Here is an 8,227-nt window from a genome sequence, read left to right as displayed (position 1 = left end):
AGACAGTCCTGAAGGAACCAGGGACCTGGGACAGTTGGTCACCTTTAGCTGCAGCTCTCTGTCCCTCTCACTTACACACAAACTCTAAGCATTGGCTTGTTCATCTGTAAAACAGGGATAGTGCTATTACTCAGGGGTGATGTGAAGAAGATGATAGAAATATTCTCTGTATAGTCTTTGTAAAAACATTGGGCCTGTATTATCTGTTTGTTGCAGGGCAGCTTAGTCCTCTCTTAGATCTCTATTCTCTACTTTCTGGCTGTAGGCTCTTATTTGCCTCCTTCATACACCAGAAATATTGTTTCCAATGTGCAGTCCTTATTAAAAGCAAATGAGCCACATCATTAAAAAATGAACACCATCCTTCCTGCACAACATCACTACATTTAATGCCCTTTTCTCCCATTCCACTGCCCCTAGGAGGAGGAACACAAAAGGATTTGTTCATTCCTTTGTCCCAGATATTGTGTGGTAGGAACCTGCTTGTACAAGAATGTTTTACTTAGAAGTTGAATGGCTTATTTTTGTAATCAATATTAGTTAGAATTTAGCAACTCTTTTCTAGGCTGTATGCTAGAGCCAACCAGTCTTCTTTTCTAAGTGATAAGATTTATGACACTGGAGATTTATTTATTTTTGTAAATTATTTAATTTCCTTTGATTCTTCACTGTGGAGATATATGGTTACCTTTCTGTCATCTTTGTAACTTCCTGATCTTCATTGGAAGTGGCAGAATTAGTATTTCCACAATGAAAATGAAAGAATGCATAACATAAGCTTTAAAGTTTCCTTAAAATCTAACATTTTAAATTGCGGATGGCCCACACATTTTAGATTATTGTGCTGAATGTTTTCCATGAAGCTTTCAGTTTGTTGGATAATCAGTTGAACAGATCATCCTGAAAATAATAGGAGTGACTCTAAAAATGTGTATATCTGACTTTTCCTGTGGCTAGGAGAAATTGACACTGGCCAATTATAGGTGTATTCATTTGTCATATTAATTATATTGAATTATGTAGAATTGGTTGAGTCAGGTTTAAGATAAGAAATACATGGTTTTCTGTCCTTTCACCACACCAAAGTATCTCAAAGATAAAGATCTAATTATCTGGGTTTGTGTACATTAGAAGAATTTCATTGTTTTAATAACCAATGCTATAAATACTGGCTGTTTATGGCTGTTTACAAAGCTTGGTATGGATTAGAGAATAATGAATGATAATTTGTGCAATGAAACCACAGGTTTTTGGTTTTCTTACAGTCAAATTTTATAGGGAACTGACCAAAGTGTTTGGTTTCTAGAAGCTGCACATGAGAGCATAGCATGCTCAAACTAGAAAAGACCTCAGAGATGATTTGGAATAGCTCCTCTTAGTTTGCAGATGAGGAAACTGAGATGCACCAAGGTTAAGTGAATGATCTGGGCCACATAAGATTACCTGGCCATACAACAATGATGGCTGACTTCAAATTCAGTGAGTTTTCTCTGACCATATTTTGCAAAGGGCTACAGTTCTTCTCTGCTTCACACCAGGTACTTATCAACCATCTCTCACCTCAAGAAACACTGCAAAGATTCAAGTGAGAGCAAGATCTAGAGCTATGCTATTTTTCTCAATTGGAAGAAACTTATCTGATGCTCAGTTAATGTTACATTTTCCCTAATAGACAAAGCTGTATACAAGGACCTCTCTAATCATTTGCTATTGGTTTACCATTTTCTCATATATGAATTTTAGCTTTTATCACAAATGATGATTTAATGATACGCTGATACTATGTAGTTCCAATGCCCCAAATGTTGACCAATGTTACTCAATCTTCTTTTCTTGATTTTAAATAAATTTGGGAACTAGTTTATAGTATTTTGAGTATTTGCTGGTATATTTAGTTCTATCTTACTGGATATCCATTTTGTTTCTGAAGTCTCTACCCTTTAGCAAAGAAATATTTCTAATTTGGATTTATCTCCTCAGTTACAAAGAACTCTAACTTCTAGCTGTATGACACCTATCACACAGAGCATCGAAACATGGGGAAGGAATCTTTGGAATATGTTGTTTGCATCATTTCTATAATCTTATGGTTTCTATGGTCTGAATTGTTCTTATTTCCATTAATGCTTTCCTATTTTGATAAACAAATGGCAATAGAAAGATGACAAAGTTATCTCTATGCATGATATATCTGTTTAATTTGAGTAACCAGGACTCTTGGTTAACTGGGAATCTATATTTTGATAGTAAAAAAATCACGGATATTTATAGTGATGGCTCTAATTATAATCCTGGGCACAGAGTAGGCCAATATTTGTTCATTGACTGAATGGCACATCATGATGTTGATTTTAACCTTAACATGATTTTAGTGTTAAGCATATTATATTCTATTACTTAAAACTAAATCTCTCTCTTAAACAGAACCAACCTTGTTCTTACAGATGCATATTGGGGAAGGAACCCTTCTTCTTTGCTCCTGATAATTCCTTCCATGGAGAAGAAGTTCCACAATGGTAGCATTTCTGTCCTCTCTCTACCCCTTCACTCATTTCTGCCCAGGGAAGGAGTTTTTAAAATTATTTGTGACTTTGATACTCAGATCTGCCCATATCTGACCTGCTCACAGAGCACATACATTCTCCATGATTCTTGGCCAGGCAGCGAATTTTATGACTCAGTTCTCAGCCTGTAGTCAAAGCCTGGGATGTTCCAGCGTTGCCTATGCCTGGTGGGTACATCTGTCTACCTGCAGATATAAGCCCACATTCTCCAAAGTGGAGTTTTCTGTAATGAAGGTATTTTCATCTTACACCACTGACACTTATTTGTGAGTGCATGGTCAATGACCTCAGACAGCCAGGTTCAAATCCCTGCCTAACTAGGTTGTTAGAATTGAATGACAGCATACATAATGCACTCATAACAGTACCTGGCCCAAGGGAAGTGTTATGTAGTGTTTGACATTTATTGTTGCCCTTTTGTTTCATTTTTCAATGAGTTCAGACCACAGACCTGGAAAAAGGCATGGTTTCCTAGCTTCTCACTCACCCCAGTAAGAGAGCTTTCAAGAGTAATTTGTAAACCCATTCCAATTTCAAGTCACTCGGTGATTAGGCTAATCTTACTCCTTAATAGTTCACATCCCCAGAATTATCTTTCCAATTGTAGAACTAATAATATTACTCTGAACTTCTTAATGAGTGTGGACCCCTCAATCAGGCTTCAAACCTACCCCAATCTGGCCTCGACCTACACTTCCAGCCTTCCTAACATGCTCTATGCTTTGGCCACAGCCTAACCTTGCTCACATTTCCTGAATCACGGTATGCATTTTGCACACCACCCTGGCTCTCCTGCAGCTGCTTCGAGTGTTTTCTTCCCCTTCCATGCTTGTTAAAACACAGCCCATCCTTCACCACCCAGCTCACAGGTCTACTCTTCCTCCTTGTTATGGATGCCGCTCTCCTTTGTGTTGTGAAAGCAAAAGAACATATTATTTCTTTCATAACCCTTACTCACTGAGTTGTGTGATGGTATGTGAACTGTGAATTCTTACATGTCATGACGCAGGGCCACGTCCTCTTCTTTTTCGTTCACTCATCCCACCCTGCACCTAACTTGCCCTTAACGGTTGCCCAAATACCAGCCCATCAAAAAGCTCAATGAATATCTTCCCCAAAATATTAATCAAGCTTATCTAGCTCATTCCATCTCAACCCATGCCATTAACCAGACCACTATGATCCCTTACCTGGTGTACTTTTAGCCTCCAAAATTATCTCCCTGCTTCTGTGCTGGCCCTATTTCTCTGGAAACAGTGGTGTTACGAAGTAAATCAAATGATGCAATTTCTTGCTTAAGGAATTCCCTTGTGCTGATACTAAAGCCTTGTTTTTCAGTTCTTATTGTCTACCTCTCTTTCCTGCTTTATTGTGTAAAATCCTCCTGGCTCCCCTGATTACTGCGTTCCAGCCACCTTTGCCTCCTTTTGACTTTCATTTAGGTCAATTTTTTTCCTTATCTCAGTCTCTTTTACATACTGTTCCCTCTGCCTGGAGTTTAGGCCTTTACTTAAAAATTTTTAAAAAAATAGTTAGCTCATTTTCATCCTTTGAGATTCAGGTTAGAAACACCCTCCTAAGAGAGAATGCCCCTGGCCCTCTACTGGGGTGAGCTGTCCATATCATGCAATTCTCCATCCATGACATGTAATTCCTTATCCCAGTCCCTCCTTGTGTCTTGCATTGCTCTCAGAGTGATTGGTAGCAGTCATTAATTTGTTTTTTGGGTGGGTTTTTGTCTGTGTTCTCCACTAGACTGAAAGCTCCATGAGGCTAGGAACAAAGTCCATCTTTTTTTTTTTTAAGATTTATTTTTTTTATTTCTTTCCTCTTCACCCTCCCACCGTTGTCTGTTCTCTGTCCATTTGCTGTGTGTTCCTCTGTGTCTGCTTGCATTATCTGGTGGCCCTGAGAAACTACATCTCTTTTTTGTTGCGTCATCTTGCTGCAACAGCTCTCCGTGTGTGCTTTGGCACTCCTGGGCAGGTTGCACTTTTTTCACAGGGGGAAGCTCTCCTTGTGAGGCACACTCCTTTCATGTGGGCCTCCCCTACATGGGGCACCCCTGCATGGCATGGCACTCCTTGCGTGTGGCAGCATTGTGCATGGGCCAGCTTACCACATGGGTCAGGAGGCCCTGGGGATCAAACCCTGGACCCTCCATATGGTAGATGGATGATCTATCAATTGAGCCATGTCCACTTCCCCAAAGTCCATCTTATAATCATTGCATCCTAGGGCCAAGCAAAGGGCGGAACACGCAGGAGCCATGAGAGATGTGCTCGCCAAACAGACACTTGACAAGTGGACTCCGTAACGTGAGGATTCTCTGAGTAGGAAGGGGCCCTGGAGTGTCCCTGGTCCAAGCCCCTTGTTTCACAGTGGAGAAGGTCAAGTTCCAGGGAACATAAGGAGGTCTCTTAAGGTCCATTTAGTGTCTCCCCAGAACCTCCTGGAATTTGAGGGTATCCTTCATTATAAAGGTTCCCTGCCCTGGGTCTCCAGAAACCATGTAACTGCAGATTGTTAATTAAATAATCTGATAGGAAAGCGAAATGCTTAATGTGTTTCAACCTCTCGCCGAGAAATGAGAGCAAAGCTGAAGGAAATGCCATCTGACTAATTTCTAACCGAGGCGGGTCTTCTCTCTTAGTCACCCCTAACAAAAATGTCAATGTTCTGCAAAGCACAGTGAGAGCTGCCAAGGCCCGCAGCAGCTTTCTAGAACTGCTCTGCACGCACAAGGGCCTGGGACCCAGTGCAGGGTGGAGATGCTCAGGGTTGAGCCCTAGGATTTCTTGGGCAAGCAGGGACAATTTTTGAGGTTTCTAGATTCTAGGATTGCCAGGCACCCTAAACAGACACCCCTTTTCTTCTGCTAGGGAGGGATGTCTATAATTTTCAGGGGCATATCTGTTCATTTACTGTCTTAATTCATGTACCTGTTTCTTTCTCTCTGGGTCTCCGTTTCAATTACTCTAAATTGGAGTGATTGTGTTCCCTTCAGCCTTGTCATGCCACAGTTTTGCTGTATGGCGTTAGTTCATGAGCTATAATGAGTATATAGGATTTGCTGAGCACTTGACTCAGGATCCCTAGTACTTGGGGACTATTTCAGCTCCTGTTAGCATCCCATTAGCCTCCTCTACTGTCCTGAGCAAGAATGGCATGCCAAATGAATTTTGGAGGTAAATCCTTCTGCTTTCTGCTCCTTAAAACTTTGCTATGTTCACTAGCAAATACGTTCATAGGGAGAGGAGGATGTTCTCAGAGCTGATGGTAGGACTTATGGTAATGCAAGAACATTTTTATTGTTCATTCTACAAATGGGTATAAAGCAACTCTTATGTGCTATGCATTGTGCTGGGTGCTGGGCAATTAGAAAGAAATAGAAAACGGTCCCTGCATTCTAGAAACACACAGTCTAATGGTAAGATAAGAAAGATAAGAGGTTACAATGCAGACTGATATCTGCATTAGTAAAGCTGTTTTTTCTTAGCAGGTTCACAGTAAAGGGTGGAACTAATTCTGTCTGAGGGCACCAGAAAGAGCTTCTCAGAGTTGCGCTAACTTTTGAAGAATGAGAAGACATTTTCAGTAGAAATAAAGAAGATGATAATATAGGGCAGAGGAGTAGTAATATACAAAAGTACTGAGTTAGGATCTGGTATCCTTTTGAAACAGGAAAGTGATTTTGTGATAACATTGGGTAAGAGAGAAGAAGAGGATTGGAGATGAGACTGGAGAAGCAAGTTGGAGTCAGTTTGAGAAGGGTCTTATGTACCATGTTAACAGGCAAATCTCCATTCTACATGCAAACATGGAGCTCTGGATTAAATGTGTGTGTGTGCAAAGGTGTTGGTGTGTGCAGGTTGACATAATCAGACTTGATTAAGAAAATAACTGGTGGCGAGGGAAGGATGGAAAGCGTAAATCTGAAAAGTATGAAAGAATACAGCTGTTTGGGGAACAGTGAGAATTTCTGTGGGTACACCACCATGGCTCAAAAGGAAGGTGAACTTTGGAAGAGAGTTTGGGGCCAATCCATGGAAGGCCTTGCATTTGTGCTGAGGAGATTGTGTCAAGAGATGCAGCTAGGAAATGTTAATTGTAGCTTTGTTTCCTGTGATGTATGTAAGAGTTATAAAGGAGCACCTATAGAACTTTCACACGCCATTGAGGAGGGTGGAGAGAAATACACTATACTGAAGGTATGATCTATTCTAGAGAAAGCAGAGTTCCCAGCTTACATACATGCTTATGGCTAAAGTCATGACATATCTCAAGGAGTGCGTGGTTGATTCTCTCGGACTTTTGGGCTTTGACTGGCCCCTGGCCTCTTGGAGCCTCCATTAAGCCACTCAGGCTTCCTCGTGTCTGGCTCCAGCAATGCTGGAGAGAAGCTAGACTGCATTCTTGAGCAGCAGGTCAAACACAGCTGTGCTCCTGAATGCAACAGGGACAAGAGGACGGGTGTGAGATTTGGACCTTTGGAGGAAAGAATGCATACATTTATCACTGAGTAAACAAAACTCTTCTCTGTTCTTCTCAGTGACAATATATCTGAAGGCTCCAACTCAGCATTAGTGGATCTTAGTGCTTCTGTTTGTCCACCCTCTTGGTGGTGATTGATTTCATTGTTGGCTTGTTTTCATGGCATGAAAGTGGGACCTGAGGAGCACCTAATTCCTTCTAAGTTCCATTTGAGGGTGGAAGAGATAGAACAAGCTATAACCAGTAGACATCCCAGTGACTCAGGACCTTAAGCATCCACTAATTAGTAGAGAAAAATGTGGCAAAGATTTGCAATTAATAAGAATGAAAGAAGACTCACTGGGGCCTGAATTATGCAAGCTTCTGTTTCCTTTTGGGATCATATCAGAGCATCGGTAGAAGAAAGGCTACCTTTTACCTTTGAGGAATTTTCAGAGCCTTTTTTTTGTTGGTGACTGACAAAGGGAACAATTACAACACCTTCAGAAAAATGCCTCATCATTTCCTCTTGTGAAATCTGGGTGCTTTCAAATGAAGGCAGGTTAGGAATTTGGACCTTCATCCCTGAAGGGCAGTAGTGCCCAGTCTCATTTTATGTCAAAAACTGCTACCATGGTGCTGCTTAGAAAAGAGCAGAGGGAAGCAGACATGGCTCAACTGATAGAGCGTCCACCTACCATATGGAGGGTCCAGGGTTTGATACACAGCGCCTCCTGACCCATGTGGTAAGCTGACCCATGTGCAGTGCTGCCGTGCACAAACAGTGCTGTCACAACGCAGAGTGCTTTGCCATGCAGGGGCGTGCCCGTGTAGGGGAGCCCGAGCCCCACGTGCAAGGAGTGTGCCCCACTAGGAGAGCTGCCCCATGTAAAAAAAGTGCTTTCTGCCCAGAGTGGCACCGCACTTAACAGAGAACTGATGCAGCAAGATGACACAACTAAAGAGAGACACAATTTCTAGGTGCCACCTGACAACACAAGCAGATGCAGAAGGACACACAGTAAATGGACACAGAGAACAGACAATGTGGGGCATGGAAAGGTAGAGAAATAAATAAAATAATACCATCTTAAAAAAAATGAGAGCAGAGCAATTGTCTTACCCAGGCAAACTGGAATGTGTAATAGTTAAGAGCACAGCCTTTCAGCAGGTGGGTTCAAATCCCAGTT

Source organism: Dasypus novemcinctus, chromosome 14 (assembly GCF_030445035.2).
Source record: "Dasypus novemcinctus isolate mDasNov1 chromosome 14, mDasNov1.1.hap2, whole genome shotgun sequence".
NCBI lineage: Eukaryota > Metazoa > Chordata > Mammalia > Cingulata > Dasypodidae > Dasypus > Dasypus novemcinctus.
The sequence above is the reverse complement of the archived record's forward strand: the minus strand, read 5'-3'. Positions refer to the sequence as shown.